This window comes from Microcaecilia unicolor, chromosome 1, assembly GCF_901765095.1.
Source record: "Microcaecilia unicolor chromosome 1, aMicUni1.1, whole genome shotgun sequence".
Classification (NCBI taxonomy): domain Eukaryota; kingdom Metazoa; phylum Chordata; class Amphibia; order Gymnophiona; family Siphonopidae; genus Microcaecilia; species Microcaecilia unicolor.
The window spans coordinates 367,073,557-367,090,719 of record NC_044031.1 but is presented as its reverse complement, the minus strand read 5'-3'; the positions used below and the strand labels follow the sequence as shown (position 1 = coordinate 367,090,719).

At 43.7% G+C, this 17,163-nt stretch overlaps 1 protein-coding gene across 1 annotated transcript in view; it reads left to right on the top strand.

The window, feature by feature from the left end:
* LOC115474425 overlaps nucleotides 1-17,163 on the top strand; it is a 439,537-nt gene that overhangs the window by 10,461 nt on the left and 411,913 nt on the right. The window contains exon 2 of the mRNA XM_030209885.1: nucleotides 425-493. The gene's annotated coding sequence lies outside the window, so the exon portion shown is untranslated. The remainder of the gene's footprint in view (nucleotides 1-424; nucleotides 494-17,163) is intronic.

The following is a 17,163-nucleotide window of genomic DNA, read 5'->3' as shown; positions in this document are numbered from 1 at the left end:
TGTGGGGAAGGAGAAATGTTATAATTCTGTTTTTCTTCTGCTTTGTTATGAGAAATACTGACTGACCAAGAGCATTCCATCCTATAAGACAATGCAGTTCAGTGCTGTCTATCTCCACCTGCTGGTAGATGGTCATAACCCACAAGTCTTTGGATTCATCTGTTGTGACTAAAGGAAAGAAAATGATCAGGTAAGAAATAATTTTTCATTCTGTTGTCACGATCTGCTGGCTGAGGAGGATAACCTATTCATCTAGATTGTTCTGCTAGGACTCAAGGAAAGAAAATGAGCAGGTAAGGCTAAATTTCTCCTTGCCTGCAGCTTGTTCTCTGTATGAGTGGACCAAGATATCAACTGTATTACTTCAGTAATGTTTTTCTAAGAGATTTGCATAATTAATCTTTTAATTTTTTTATTTTTATAGATCTGCCAAGTTCCATGTCTGAGTGAATCAGTTCTTCAGTTACATTATCGTGGGGCAAAGCATAAGAAGGTAATATTAGTTTAGATTTTAATATTTAAACCAGGGCTAGAAGTAGAATATTTAGGCTCCAGTTAAAACGTTTTTAGAGACAGTTGAAGAATTTCCCCTTATATTATATTTCACCTTCCTTTAGTTTACTGAAATCAAATTTTGATCTCCCAGGGATTTTCCATCCCTGGTTTTAAGCATTTGTCTTTGTTTTTTCTACTTTCATTTCATTTATAACTTGCTGTACCACCTTATTCTGATCAACTGGTTGAAGTGGTTTACATTTGAAATGAAATTTCTAGGTGATATAAAGTCTTAATCCTGTATACAGTATTACTACTTATGTTCTGGTCATTTGAGAATAGACTTGGTACAAGTCAGCCATTTCAAGAAATTTCCTGTATTCTAGTCCTATAGATTTGTGTGCTGTTTTCAGGTTTATCTTATTGTATTTGTTTATACTTGATCATTTTACTATTATATTAACAAAATTGTTTTATGTTAAACTGTACCTGCTGAAGTCTCGGCGGCCATTTTGAAAAGCAATCTGGCAACGGGGAAGGGTCAGTGCCGGCAGCAGGCAGACAAGACTGGGGATCTTTCCTGCCTGCCCCGAAGCATTCGCTGGACAACCTGGGTAGCTGGAGGGCGGGGGCAGGGTAGAGAGGAGAGTCACTGGACATGGGTGGTTGGAGGGGGGGCAGGGGAGAGAGGAGAGTTGCTGGACATGGGTGGCTGGAGGGGGGGCAGGGGAGAGAGTGTGAGTCGCTGGACATGGGTGGCTGGAGGGGGGGCAGGGCAGAGAGGAGGGTCGCAGGACATGGGTGGCTGGAGGGGGGGGACAGGGGAGAGAGTAGGGTCGCTGGGCATGGGTGGCTGCTCAGAGAGTCTGTGTATCGCACACATATCTCTCACACTATCTGTCTGACACACTCTCTCTCACACACTATCTGTGTGAAGCACCACTGTTCTCTCTCACACTCACTGTGTCTCAGATACGCGGTTCGCACACACTCATTCCTCACACAAACACTCTAACAGACACACTCGCAACAGTCTCTCTCTCACAAACATACACACTCCGAGGAAAACTTGCTAGCGCCCGTTTCATTTGTGTCAGAAATGGGCCTTTTTTACTAGTGTAATTATAATGCATGAGTGAGTTTCCGTAGAATAAAAACTATGTAAATTCAGATTAGAGATTTTATCACAAAGGACTGAGAAGTGATTCTAGTATGAGCTGCAACCTCTACCTTTATAGTAATAGTGAAATGCATAAACAGCATTTGATACTGCATAAGTAGAACCTTGCGTTTCCTGTTTGCTTCAAATAGCATGCTTATTTTCATCAACCCGCTTGTGCCTTGTTCTGTGAGAGCATGGTATTGTTCCTCGCCATATACATACTTTACAGATTATTTATTCAGGGGGAGTCATGTTTTACGTACTGTGTGATACTAAGGGAAAATGAACAGTTTAGATTAACCTTATGGTTTTTAAATGCTTTTGAATCCTTATGATAAGTTGCATTTTTCAGAACTTTTTACTGAATGAATTTTTGGTAGAATATACTTTTCGTAGTATCGTAGAAAAATCTATTTCTTTTAAATATAATCTTCTACTGACAAAAATTCCGTTTGCCCTATCTTAGTCAAGCTGTTCTAGTTATGGATTATTCTTATAGCTAGGAAGTTTTTTCCCCCCCAAATGTTTAGATTAAACATTTCTTATAGTTTAATCCTGTTAATTATTTTGGTTTTTCATCAGTTGATGATTGAAAACAGTTGATTGCCATTCATATTCTCCACTCTCTTATGTATTTGAAGACAAGCTGAAGCACCCATCATTGACTCTTCCAGAAGAAGCCAACTTTATTTCTTTTAGGAAGAAAATTTGAATAATCCTTTGCATATATAGGGTGTGCAACATTTAAACATTTTTCAGAACTTTTTTCAAAGAGTTGAAAAACAACTCTAGGCATGCATACTTGTTTCTGTACTACATCAGCAAGACCATAGAATGTGCTTGTTTATCTTTTTTCTGCATGCAAACAAGGCTACTTAAAGTCATGAGCCACAGCTCATAGAATACTAATCTTAGCAGAAATCTTCTCAATAAAGCATTGTTTTTTAGGCTTTTGGTTTCAGAATTACTTTTTCTGTTTCTTAGTTTCCCTAGTCGTGTTTGTGGCAATTTAAAAGATCTATCCGCTTTTCAACTAATCTTGTCAGTGAACCCATCGTTGGCCTATGAGTTGATTATTTGCACCAAATGGCATTTAATGTTGGGATTGCAGCCCACTTGTACACTTCTTCCTGTTTTCTGTGAGAGTGAATTTGAGGAATTGTGGGATTCCTCTTACTGGAAGGATTTGGTTCTAACTTACCTTTGAAAACCTCACTTTCATTAGAAAGGAATAGGTTCCTACTAGTTTTCAGATTTTGAACGGATGGCTGAGGCCTTCTCCGTGTGTTTTGAATGTAAGAGAACTTAAGGCACCACTTTTTGATCTCTTCAAGTACCGAGATGCCCCTAAAGAGTTTATGGCAGTGTTTGCCCACCCACTATTCTAGAATGTGCATGGAAGGGTGCTAGAATAAGCCAGTTAAAAAGAAGGCGGCTTCCAAATATGTCAGGCTCCTGAAGGATTTCATTGGTCCCATTTACCTCACCAATCTGTGGTGGTCAAATCTGCACTGAAATAATTGCAAAGCATAAATCACCTTCACCAGGGTACTGAAAGAGCTCAGATATGAAATTGCAGAACTGTTGTTGGTGATCTGTAATTTGTCGTTAAAATCATCCATAGTACCCGAAGATTGGAGGGTGGCCAATGTAGCCCCACTTTTAAAAAGGGATCCAGGGGTTATCTGGGAAATTACAGACCAGTAAGCCTGGTGTCAGTGCCGAGCAAAATAATGGAAACCATCAAAAGGATAAAATCATTGAACACATAAACATAAAGGAATCCTGTTTAGAAGGAATGGATCCTCAGAAGCTTAGCAGAGATTGGGTGGCAGCACCGGTGGTTGGGAGGCGGGGTTAGTGCTGGGCAGACTTCTACAGTCTGTGCCCTGGAAAATAGCAAGGACAGGTATTACATATAAAGTAGCACATATGAGTTTATCTTGTTGGACAGACTGGATGGACCGTACAGGTCTTTCTCTGCCATCATCTACTATGTTACTATGATATAATGGGACAGAGTCAACATGAATTCAGCCAAGGGAATGGATAAAGGTGAGCCAGTTGATATGGGGGCGCATTTTCAAAGCACTTAGCCTTCCAAAGTTCCATAGAAACCTATGGAACTTTGGAAGGCTAAGTGCTTGAAAATATGCCTCATGGTGTGTATCTAGATTTTCAGAAAGCATTTGACAAAGTCTCTCATGAGACTCCTGAGAAAATTAAAAAGCCATGGGATAGAAGGCAGTGTTCTGCTGTGGATTAGAAATTGTTTGATGGATAGAAAACAGAGTAGGGCTAAATGGCCAGTTCTCTAGGTGCTGTTGAACATATTTATTAATGATCGGGAAATAGGAACAACAAGTGAGGTGACGACACAAGACTATTCAAAGTTGTTAAAATGCATGCAGATTGTGAAAAATTGCAGGAAGACCTTAGGATGTTGGAAGAATGGGCATCCAAATGGCAGATGAGATTTAATGTGGACAAGTGTAAAGTGATGCACATTGGGAAGAATAATCCAAATCATAATTATTTGATGCTAGGTTCCACCCTAGGAGTCAGCACCCAAGAAAAAGACCTAGCTGGTGTCGTGGACAATATGCTGAAATCTGCTCAGTATATGGCAGTGGCCAAGAAAGCAAACAGAATGCTAGGAATTATTAGGAAAGGATAGAAAAGTATGCTAGGAATTATTAGGAAAGGATAGAAAAGTATTGTGTCCAATTCTGTAAACCTTATCTTAAAAAAGGTATAGCAGAATTAGAAAAGGTTCAAAGAAGGGTGGCCAAAATGATTAAGGCGATGAAATTCCTCTTTTCCTTAGTATCTCCAACGGATTAGTCCATACTTTTGGGTTATGCTCATCTACCAGCAGATGAGCATAACAGAGAGAGAGAACAAATTAGAACTTTGCCACATAAGGCTGCTGTGCACTAGGTTCTTTTTAGTATCTCTCATCTCTAGCAGACGGTAGAATCATGCTGTTTAGTTCTGTCTCAGGTTCTTGTGGTGTGCTCCTATTTCCTTTCTGAGGTTTCAGTTGAGCTTCTGGGGTAAAGGCTTTATATATTGGCCTTTTCAGTGTAAACCTATTACAGTAATACCTCTTTTTTTTAGTTGACTTCGGTTATCGTCGGTTTTGGTTTTTGTCGATTTTTTTCTGCGAAAAATTTGTCTCAGATTTTGTCAGCGTGCCCACATGACCTCGCTGCTAATTTTGCGAAAACAAGGGCGACCCATGCGTTCTCCTGCTCAGTGTGGCGTTGTTTCTCATGTGAGCGTCACCCCGCGCGTCATGGGTCCAAGAAGAAGGCCAGGAACACGATCGAGTTGAAGGAAATCATTGAAAAATACGAGAGCGGGAGAGGAAGTGACGTCACGCTAGCAAATGGAGCGGTGAAAACGGAGCTCCCGTCTATCAGCTTTAAAAAAGCGACTTTATAGCGGTCCAACCCCCCGTGGGACAAGCGGAAACTGCCGCATTCGGTAGTGGAAAGTGCATTGAGCCAAGAGATGTCGCAATCCAAAGTTAAAACGCCGGATTTAGCGGCCTTTTCCTACCAGCAAAAAGCTAAAGCGGATGGAATAGTGGCGGAAGAAGATGGCGCCCATGCGTCGACGATGGCAGAGCAAGGTCTGGAATCTCCACGAGGCGAGCTATCGATCGCCAGAGCGGCGGCAGAGCCTGAAGTGTGGGAGAAATTGTGCACGTGGTTCCAAGAAATAAAAACGGAGCTGAAGGAAATGCGCAAAGACTTTGCCCAATTGAGTACGGAGCTAAGAGGGGAAATATCAGAACTGGGCAACCGAGTAATGGAGATCGAAAATGGCCAGGAGGAGCAAATAGAAGTGAACAAGGCAGTGGAACAACAGCTCGGGGAGCGAAAATCAGAAGCTCAATACCTCATGGATAAAATTGAGGATTTAGAGAACCGGAGCAGGCGCTCTAATATTAGAATACGGGGGGGTGCCCGAACTGCCAGAATTCAATGACTGTGAGGAAATAGTGCAGTCTATAGCAGCGCAAGTTCTATCCACTGAAGACCAGCCCTATGACAAAGCAAGCATTCGCCTTGAGCGCGCGCACCGCGCATTGGGCGCCAGGAGACCAAACCAGCCAAAAGATATAGTGGCTTGCTTCACGGACTTTAAAATAAAAGAAGCAGTGATGAAGAAGGCGCGATTAGAGAGCCCCGTGCAATGGGAAAGCTACCCGATTGAGCTGTACCAAGATATATCGGCCATAACCCTAAAACGTCGGGGAGAGCTGCGTCCGCTAACAGCGCAACTTAGAGAGGAAGGAGTGCCTTATAAGTGGCAATACCCCTTTGCATTAACCTTTTTCTGTGAAGGGAAGCAGAGGAGAGTGATATCACTTGAGGAAGCACAAGAATATATGAAGCAAAAGGAGGCAACGACTGACCCTCGACCCAGCGCGCAAGGAGAAGCAGCACGCGATAGGAAACCCAGGTGGCAAAGGGTATCGCAAGGACGAGGTCGCCTAAGGAGACAGATGTCTGGAAAGCAACTCAGCGCGTCAAAAGGAAAATGAAAGGAGTGACAGGACATCGTGATAGCAGACTGAGCGGCTTTATGGACAAATGGTGAGCAAGCCAATCCACGGGGGTGGAAATTTGGAATAAGCTGAGGGACAAAAGGGAGACGTGACTCCTCTCAGCAATAGACATGCCTCAAGTGAGATGTGGGCCATGTCTTTTTTGGCAAGGGGGGGGAGGGGAAGGGGGGATGGGGTGGGGTTACTATCTAAGTATCTGGTGGTTGCTGAGTAAGATAGCATATAAGGGAGATCAAAATAGTAAATGTTTAATTGTGTAACTTGGAATGTTAAGGGCCTTAATTCCCCAATGAAGCGCAAACGAGTGTTTGCTGAAGTGTTAAGAATGAAAAGTGATGTACTTATGCTGCAAGAAACACATTTAAAGCATTGTTATAAGAAATTGCTGGTCCATAGGAGGTATCCCATAATAATACACTCTGTAAGTAGTCAAAATCATAAGAAGGGGGGTGTGCTTATGGCGTTTATGGATACGCTCCCCTGGGAAATTATCAAAACAATAACGGATAGGGAAGGCAGGTTTCTGTTGGTGGTGGCCTCACTGTATAATACACTGTATACATTTGTCACACTATATGCACCTAATGAAGGGCAGGGTGAGTTTTTGGAGGGAATTGAGCAAAAACTGCAACAGCATGTCCAGGGGCAGCTGCTGATGGGAGGGGATTTCAATCTGACAATAGACCCTCTGGTGGACAACTCCTCGGGACAAGCGACATATGCCAGGAAAGACAGAGAGGTTCTGGGCAGTTTTATGAAAAGATGGGTTTGACAGACCTATGGAGGGCAACACATAGACAGGATAAAGATTTCACATTCTACTCAGCAACGCACAACTCCTACTCTAGGATAGATATGTGGCTGGGGGATGGGGTAGTGGCTAAAGTCATGCAACAGACACAGATAGGAATACGTACATGGTCCGATCATGCCCCAGTCCTCCTAAGGTTACAGACAGGGAGAGTAGTAGGGGGACAAAGATATTGGCGACTAGATGAGGCACTGCTAAATGACCCAGAGAATGTGGGGAAGATTGAACAATATATAAAAGAATATTTAGAGTTTAATGATGTAGGTGATATCAGCCCAGCGAGCCTCTGGGAGGGTATGAAGGTAGTGGTGAGAGGGCAGCTTATTGCCCTTAAAGCGCATCTGAAGAAAACCAAAGAAGCCAAGGAGTGCGAGCTGAGGGAACAGATCCAACAGGTAGAGAGAAAGCATAAAGCCGACCCAGGAGATAGGGCAGTAATGACAGAGCTCCATAAAACCAGATTACAGCTAAATGAGCTACAGATGGCGGAGGTGGCCCACCAATTGCAACTGGTGCAACAAGAATATTATGAGATGGGAGATAAAGCGAGTAGATTATTAGCAGACAAGTTGAAAAAGCAGATGTCTCGTAATCAGATCCATGCTTTAACAACCAACCAAGGCCAGATTGTAACACAAACAAGTGACATTCAAGCTACTCTGCATGAATTCTATACGAGTTTATATAAGTCAGAAATGAAGGTGCCCCCTAACAATATTGAAGAGTTCTTGCAGGGGATAGAGATACCCCAGTTGTCACCAGGGGAAAGGGACACATTGTCGGCGCCCATAGGGTTAGAGGAGATTAAAGAAGCGATCAAAGCCCTACCACAGGCTAAGGCTCCTGGGCCAGATGGGTTCCCCGCAAAGATTTATAAACTGTATGCTAGTATTTTGGCACCACTTTTGTTGAGGATATTTCAAACATTTGATCAAGCGCCAGAATTGCCATACTCATGGAGATTGGCTGCGGTAACCCTCCTACTTAAGCCCGGAAAGGACCCGCAGCAATGCGGGTCTTACAGACCAATATCCCTACTAAATGTAGACTATAAAATATTCACAAAAATTCTAGCCACTAGGATGCAAAAAGTGCTCCCTAAACTCATTCACTCGGACCAGGTAGGTTTCATAATGGGGCGACAGGCCTTTGACAACACTAGATGTTTGTTGCACTTACTCCAACAAATGAGAGAGGAGCGTGAGCCAGCTGTAGTGCTGTCAGTCGATGCGGAAAAAGCGTTTGACCGCGTAGAATGGCCATTCCTATTTGCAATGCTACAAAGAGTGGGGATTGGGGGTTGTTACCTGAAGTGGCTGCAATTGCTGTACAAGGCCCCATTGGCGGTATTAAAAGTCAATGGTTCCTATTCAAAGCCGCTTGAACTCCAAAGAGGCACAAGGCAGGGCTGTGCAGTTTCGCCATTATTGTTTGCCCTAACAATTGAACCACTGGCCTGTATTATAAGAGCAGATACTGGAGTAAAGGGAGTAGTTCGCGGACAGAGGGAGCACAAGCTAATGCTGTTTGCGGATGATGTGCTGATGACATTGACTAACCCTGAGTCATCAGTGCGGCGAACTATAGAACTAATGGCACAATATGGGGAAAGGTCGGGCTTTAAGGTGAATATTACTAAGACAGAGCTACTTAATATTACAGTGCCTGACCAAGAGATGGGGCGGATGAAGGAGGCATTTCCGTTTGTGTGGGCCACAAAATCTATTAAATATCTGGGGATACAGATTACTCCTAAAGTAGAGGATCTCTATGAGGCAAATTTCCCGATGAAAATAACAGAGTTAGTAGCTGAACTGGATAGGTGGGAAGGCCTAAATATTTCATGGAAGGGTCGTATTAGCGCCGTTAAAATGATGATGCTGCCTAAACTGTTATATTTGTTTATGGCGCTCCCTATTCCTATCCCTCGCAGTTTCTTTGCACACCTCAATAGAAAGTTGTTTGCGTTTATTTGGAGGAAGCGGCCCCCACGGGTGAGGCGAGCTATACTATTTCAACCATTAGAGAGAGGTGGGATGGGAGTCCCCAATTTCTTTCTTTATTATCAGGCGGCACAATTGAGAATCCTGGCGGATTGGCACCCAGCAGCTAATAAAAAATGGCTACATTGGGAAAGGGCATGGCTGGGGATGAGGGAGATAGGGGATCTCTTGTGGATATCCAGTAAAGAATTGGGGAGTATAGGGCGCAGAATGCCCATTGGACTCAGCCACATTTTATCCACTTGGTGCCAAATTAGGAAACAGTGGTTCCCGGAACGTACATATTTTCATCAGACAGGGATATGCAGGGCACCAGGCTTTCCCTTAGGGGCCACTGAGATAGCCTTTAAACACTGGGCACGGGCGGGTCTTCATAAGCTGGGCCAACTATGGGATGATGATAAGATAATAAGCTTTGCAGAGCTACAGGAGGAATATGGATTGCAAGCTAGAGATCAGGTGTTTTACTGTTGCATACGTAATTACCTCCAAACCAAGGCCCGAGAAGAACTGGAGCTGGGGGAAACATCTTTGGAATTGGCGATGGGGAAAGGAGGGGGAAGGGGAAGTATCTCACGCATATATCTAGCATTACTCCAACATACAGACCCCCAAGGAACATATATCAATAGATGGGAGGGAGTATTGCAGGGTACATTCACAAAGGAGTGTTGGAGAAGGGGTTATCGCTATCTTTTTAAACCCTCTATGGCCCAAAATGCAATTGAAAATGGATTTAAAATCTTTTACTGGTGGTACTATACGCCAGATAGATTACAGCAAATATATCCAGAGACATCAGGAAACTGCTGGCGACAGTGTGGGGCTAGAGGCACGTTTATGCATATTTGGTGGGAATGCCCCAAGATAATAGAATTTTGGAAGAGTGTGATAGCAATGATAACGACAGTACTTCAATGCCCCTTCCCCTGCAAGCCGGAGAACTGCCTCCTTCACTTCAAGCCAGCCTCAGCGAAAGGACCCCAGCACAAACTAGCCATACAATACCTGGTGGCAGCTAAACTGGTTATAGCCAGAGAATGGAAAAGCCCACAGCCACCTGAAATGAGACTGGTTGAGCAAAGAGTGGACTTCCTATACCAGATGGCAAAGCTGACGGCTATGAGAAGAGGGCGAATGGGAGCCTTTAGCAAAGTGTGGCAACCATATGAACATTTGCATGAACAGACAATAGCACCACCATGATACGGGGGGGAGGGGAAGGGAGGGAAGGGAATACTAGCAATAAATGGCATAAAATTGTAGCGTACTGTTATGAGTGATAAGATGTAAAATGTGAAATGCGTTGTATAACTGAAAATCAATAAAAACAGTTAAAAAAAAAAAAAGAAAAATACGAGAGCGGCATTAAGATTGTAAAGTGAAGCCCTTACTGGTGTACCATTCACAAACTCCTAGAGTGTTTAGCAGAAACAATGTGATTAAAAGTAAATTATGTGTGATGTGGAGAGCAAACAAGAAAGCATGGGTCACGAGGCCAATTTTCATTGAGTGGACGAATGAAGTGTTTGGCCCGACCTCCAGGATAATCAGTTGCCCCTTAAGTGCCTACTGCTAATGGACAATGCTCCTGCACATCCTCCAGGTTTGGAAGACACGTTGGAGGAGTTCAGTTTTATCACAGTGAAGTTCTTGCCCCCTAATACCACACCACTCATCCAGCCCATGGACCAGAATGTCATTTCAAATTTCAAACTGTACACAAAAGCAGTGTTTCAAGGTGCTTTGAGGTGACATCAGATACAGAATTGTCCTTAAGAGAGTTCTGGAAAAAACATTTCAACATTCTCAACTGCATTAGCCTCATACTCATAGATAAGGCTTGGCAGGGAGTGACATCCGGACGATGAACTCTGGCTGGAAGAAATTATGGCCAGGATGTGGTGGCCCCTGATGACCTTACACATGTGGTGCAGTCAATTGTTGGTTTGGAGGTGAGTGGTGAGGTTGTGGAAGAGTTGGTGGATGACCACAGTGAAGAACTCACCACTGAAGAGCTGCAAGACCTTCACCTAGAAGTGCAACAGATGGCAGATGAAGAAGTTGCTTCAGATGAGGAGGGAGAGACAGGGAGAATGTGCCTTCTTCAGAGATTAAGGACATCTTCTCCATGTGGAGTAAGGTACAGGGGTTTGTGGAGAAAAATCACCCAGACAAAGCTGTTGCAGGCTCTGTCTGCAACCTGTTTAATGATAATGTCTTGCCCCATTTTAGGCAAATCTTAGAGGCGGCAGAAACAGACCTCTTTGGACAGCTTTCTTGTGCGACATGGGTCCACTGACTCTGAAGCTGGTCCTAGTGCCAAAAGACCAAGAAAGGAAGTGACCCCAGATAGTGCCTTGATACCTAAGGTCCTTATGAATGATCCCCCTTCCAAACAATAATATCTGCACCTCTCTCTCCCCTCCTCGCCGTCTTCTATACGCCAAGAAGAGTCTTCAGAAAGGTAAATGCCATGTTAAATGTTCATTTATTCTTTACATTAGTCTTTTATATTTATTTTATATTAATTTCTTATTGTTTTTAGTATTAAACACTATATTCTCTATAAAATGTGTTTTTGGTATGTATTTTGGCGTGTCTAGAACGAATTAATTGGATTTACATTGATTCATATGGAAATAATTGCCTCGGTTTTCGTCTGTTTCGGATTTTGCTGATTGTTTTTGGACGGATTATCGACAAAAACCGAGGTATCACTGTATTGCCATGTCCCTCTCCCCCCTTCCCTTTACCACCTCCCTTCCCTTTCCTGTGGTGAGCTCTTGGCCTTTTCTTGAGGCTTCAGTTGAGCTTCTGGGGCAAAGGCTTTCTCTCTTAAACTTTTGGGTGTAAACCTGGTGGTGGCAGGAACCTCCCCTACTACCACCTGTCCCCTCCTTGGTTTCTCCTGCCTCATAAAGAAAGGGAAAACCCCCTAAAGTCTGTGCCTGCAGTTTCTGTTTTTACAGACTTTATTTAGGGAGTATTCTCTGCCAAGAAATTTTATTGGAGTGCTTTGTGCCTGGGAACCAGAAATCACCTGTTTGTTCATTGTGGTGAGTTACCCAGATTTTACTTACGGTTGCAGAGTTGGTTAAATGCTGTTCCCAGTGTGGGAGCCAGCAAACAACATCAGGGCAATGCAGCATGTGTGTTAGGTCCTCTGGAAGTGCCTGTTTAATGTTCCCAATATTCTTATATACCTTTCATTTAGAGAGCTGGATTCCCCTCAGGGTTTTTTTTTTTTTTTTTAACAGAGGGCAGTCGCTTTAAAACAAACAAACAAAATACCCTGAAAGATTTTCCCCCCTCACTTCATTTGTGCAAACTTCTTTTTGTTACCAGAACTCTGTATTTGAAATACAGGAATTCCTCCTTTCAGCATTTTTACAAAGGAGTTTAGTATAGAGTCAGTGCTGTTGGCTCCATGTTTCTGTGAGAAGTTTGTTCCCATTATGCTTACATACCTTTCATTTAGACAACTGGATTTCCGTCAGTTTTTGACAGAGGGCAGTTACTTTAAAACAAACAAAAATACCCTGAAAGCTTTCCCCCCCCCCCTCACTTCTTTTTGTTACCAGAACTCTGTATTTGAAATACAGGTATTCCTTCTTTCAGCATTTTTACAAAGGAGTTTAGTATAGAGTCAAACTTAGTGCTGTTGGCTCTATGTTTCTGTGAGAAGTTTTATAGCTTGAGATTTTTCCTGAGGCTAGTGCACTGTTTCCATGTCTCTACTGGTAACCATGGAAGAGTGGGAACATCAGTGCTGACATGATAGGGCTTTCTTCAGGTGAAGTTTTAGTGCTTTGAGAGGCAGAATAGTTTATTCTGGAAGGTGACTGGCTTCTAGCCTGAAAAGGTCACAGTTTCAAGGCTGGTTTGTACATATTAGAAGCTGTGGGACTGAGCTATGTTTCAGATAAGGCATATTTTACTTCACTCTCCTATATTGCTTGCCTTGACAAGCAGCTTATTGCATGGCTGGGGCAGCTAACACTGAATGAATGAAGCAATCCAACGCCCAAATGAAACTTAGTTGTTTTAATTATTAGAAACTTAGCAGGCTCATGTAAATTTTATAATACCTCAGTGGCGACTTGTTTCACAAGGGCCACTCTAACCTTGACTTGCCTGCCTCTTCACAGGTCTACAGCATTTGAAACTTCTTTCAATTTATTCATTTATATCCAAACGTCATATTTTTTTTCAAAATCTATCTTTTCACTTAAAATATAGACTCAATGCTACTTCGCTTCAGCATGTAGATTCACTTGGTGTAGAACCGCTAGCCGACATGCAGCATGTTTTGCATTAGCGGCATCAGGGTTTGGCCCACTAAAACATCAAATTAACAGGATCAGTATGGTAAAAAAAAGCATATAATACATGAGACTGTTTTCTTAATTTATTATACTCACTCTTCAACACACACACCTATATCTTATCTCAGCTTTAATAAAATGGTGGTCGGGTGAAGCTCTTCAAAATGAAGGTGTAGTATAAGGAACTGAAAAAGAATCACATTAAAGAGGCCCAATCTAGCTCATTGTTTAGTCCACATTAGAGAGTTGCACGGGGACAGAAATCTTACCCATCCCCGCCCGTCCCTGCTAGAACCTCACCATCCCTGCAAAAATTTAATCCATCCCAACCCGTCCCCGCAAGAATTTAACCCATCCCCACCCATCCCCGCAAGAATTTAATGGTACATAAAAGAAAATTGTGGTCAGCTCCCTCAGTCTCTCTGTATTTGAGCCATATCACTGTAGGCAAGGAAGGAATGGAAGCTGAAACTTAGAACACTCTGGTGTGCACATGTAAGATTTGTCTCTGATTTCTGGCACTCTGTGCTGAGAGGTCAACACATGCACGCGCCAGTAGGTCAGGTGACATCCGATACTCTTGCCTGTGTCAGAGCTGAGGTCTGCACATCACCCTGGGAGCAAAGAGGATTAATTGTCACATACTAAGTGACAGCAAATAAAGACCTGAACAGTCCATCCAGTCTGCTCCAATAGTCACACTCATTATCAATTCGTGATTAAATCAAAGAGTGTGATATTATATACTTTCTTTCGTGTTTCTGGAACATAGACCATAGAAGTCTATCTGGCCCTATACTTATGTTCCAGCTGCTGGAGTTCTCGCTGAAGCCCACTCCAGTCTATTCGTCTTCTCATTTGTGGGATACAGACCGTAAAAATCTGTCCAACACTGTCCTTATGTTCCAGCCACTGAAGTTGCTGTCTAAGCCCTTTCTAGCCCCTCCTAAACCAGACTCCATATATTAGACACAGACCATACAAGTCTGCCTGGTATCGGCCCTAGTTAATCACAGCCAGAGTCGCTATCTAAGCATCACTTGACACATCCACACACATGCAGCCATTTAAGGTTAGGATTTTTATAACTTCCATTTTCTAATTAGAGATCCTCTGTGTTCATCCCAAGCCTTTTTGAATTCCATCATCATTTGTGTCTCTACCACCTCCTTAACGGAAGACTTTCCATCCTGCAGGACCTGCTTCCGTCCCCGCGGGAACCCCGCAGGACCTGCTTCCGTCCCTGCAGGAATTCCACGAACCCTGTTCCCGTGCAGCTGTCTAGTCAATATGGAGATAAAGTGTCCAAAGTATATATCCAGCGCTGTTCCTTGTAATTCAGCAATTTTTCAATATCGCCCCTCCCCCACCCTAAGTCTACTTTATCAGTGATTCTCTAACACAAATCAGAGATGATATGTTTAAAGTCTCCCAGTGCTTAACAATGGGAGCTGTTATCACTTTCTGTTTAATATGAGATTTGTGTTCAGCAAGTCTTAAGTTTAATGGGCCTGATAGAACTCTCAATATAGACCATAGTAAAGAGCGAGTCAAAGCATAAACTACATTTTGACTATCACAGTTAGTATGTGCACGAGCATGTATAATTTTGTTTATACCAAGCACTGTCCAAGAAATGCCCGTAATTGTAGAACAATGCATACAAGGAGCATGACCAGTTACTGGCCGTATGCCTATTTCATAGTCAAGGCGCTTATAAGATAATATTTTACCATTTGTTCTACAGCAGTGACAGCATTGATACATAAATATTAGGAGTTTTTTCTCAAGATCACCATAGAGTAACTTATAAGCGCGGCAAGTATTTTTGCCTTCTGAGGGCAGGGTCATCACACTTCTCAGGTTAGCTGTTCCTTTTCTTTGACTTCTGGAGCCTCCCCATTAGGAAAAAAAAAAAAAAAAGGACCAAATCTCCTCTTCCTCTTCCTTAGACCCCAGTCTTGTTGGTTGGTGCTGTCAATACCTTGCTTGACGGGTTACAACTTTGTCACGGTGCCAGAGTTGTCATTTTCGCGGGCTTTTGCGACTGCTAGGTGCACTCTTCTTTTTACTACTGTTACAGTACCATTTTTTTTGTCTTGGTTCACCATGCTGTTCTGGCCATTTTGGCTTCCTTCACCCTCCTGGATGTTCCCACTTCAGCCAGCGTGCTTCTGATGTGTTTTCTTTTTTTAGGTCGTCCTGCCTGGAGTTCAGCTGCTGTCTGCAGCAGTTTCTTCTCTGTGGCAGTACCTTCTGTGCAGGAGTTCTTGACTTTTTCTTGGTTTCAGGGAGCCTCCAGGTCCGGTTTGGGTTCCTGCTCGAGTGCTTTCTCTCTTGGTCTTTGTTTGCGAGGGTTGGGCCTGGCCGCGTGGGATCCTCCTTATGTAGTGTCTTTCTTTGGGCGGTTGGAATTCTGCGGCTTTGCAGCTTGTTTGTCCCCTCTGTGGTGTTGGTTCTGTGTGACTGATATTGCATTTAGAATTGATGGGTGAAGTCTGTAGCGCTGGCTACTCAAAATCCCTCAGGTTTTTCTGGACAACAGTATCCTATTTTTAGAGTCATGTGTTGTCTCTTTAGTGCCTTGCTAGGCGTCATTTAAAAAAAAAAAAAGCTCTGCTACTTTTTTTTTTTTGTGACTTGAGGGTGCATGTGCCAGATGTACTTGGTCTGTTTAGTTTTTGGTTGCTCAGGCAGTCCCTACACTTGTGGGTTTGAACCACCATCCCAGTTTTCTGTGTTCTGGGACGGGCGCAGCTCCTTCCTGGGCCTTTCCTGGCAGTTGCCTTGGAGTGTTTGAATTCTCTCGTCATTGTTCTCTGTGGAATGTCAGGTTGGCCTTCTTGGGCCTTTGTTTTCTGGAGATGGGTGCATCTCTGTGGCATCCTGGATGCCCCCTTGTTTCGTGTGAGGGTGCAATACGCTCTCTTTTTTGGGTTTCTCGGTTCTTGTTTTGTTATGCTCTCTTGGACATGGTGTGCCTCTCTCTCTGTCCCCCCTCCCTTCCCCTCCCCCCTTTGGGGTGCTTGGGGGCACTTACCTTAGCTATCTTTGCTTGCGATGCTCTGGTGGTAAGCTGTTGCTCCTTCTCGGGGCGATGCGCGTGACACCCTCTCCGTGAGGCAGCATGGTTACTTTTCAGATTGTTGAGCGTAGCTTCCTTTTCTCCCTGGCGTTCTTGCTTCATTTCTGCCTGGGGATGGTGACTTCCTCTCGGCAGGTGGAGTTTAGCTCTGTCATGGCAGGTTGAGTATTCCTGCATTGGGACTGTGGCAGGTTCTGTATAGCCCTAGCTCTGGTGGTTCAACCTTGCTCCATCTTTGGATAGCTGGTTTTGTTCTGTCTCCGGTTATTGAATCTTGCTCCTTCTCTGCAGGTCATAAGAACATAAGAGTAGACCTGGGACAAGATGGCATCTTTGAGAGGAGACGTGTTTTGAGTGCTCCCGAACTCTCCAGTGTAATCTTCAAAAGAGAACTATTTTTCCCTTTTCGAATGGGGAAAAGGAAAGGAAAAACCAGGGCGAAAGCCTCCTCTAACCTCGGTGGAAATTCCGCTCTTCGGCAGACAACGCTGGAGGCTTTCGGAGTCCAAACACTGGGAATGCAGACGCCTGCTATGACCTGTTCCTCCCTGTTGCAGGAGGACCTCAGCATCGAACGGCTTCATTAAGTCCGCTTCCTCAACCAGTTCCCCCGAGACCAGGAGGCAGAGCGGTGTCGACAGAGCAGCGGAGTGACTCCCCTGAGGTGGGTATGTTTACTCCAGCAGCTAGGGGAGGCCCT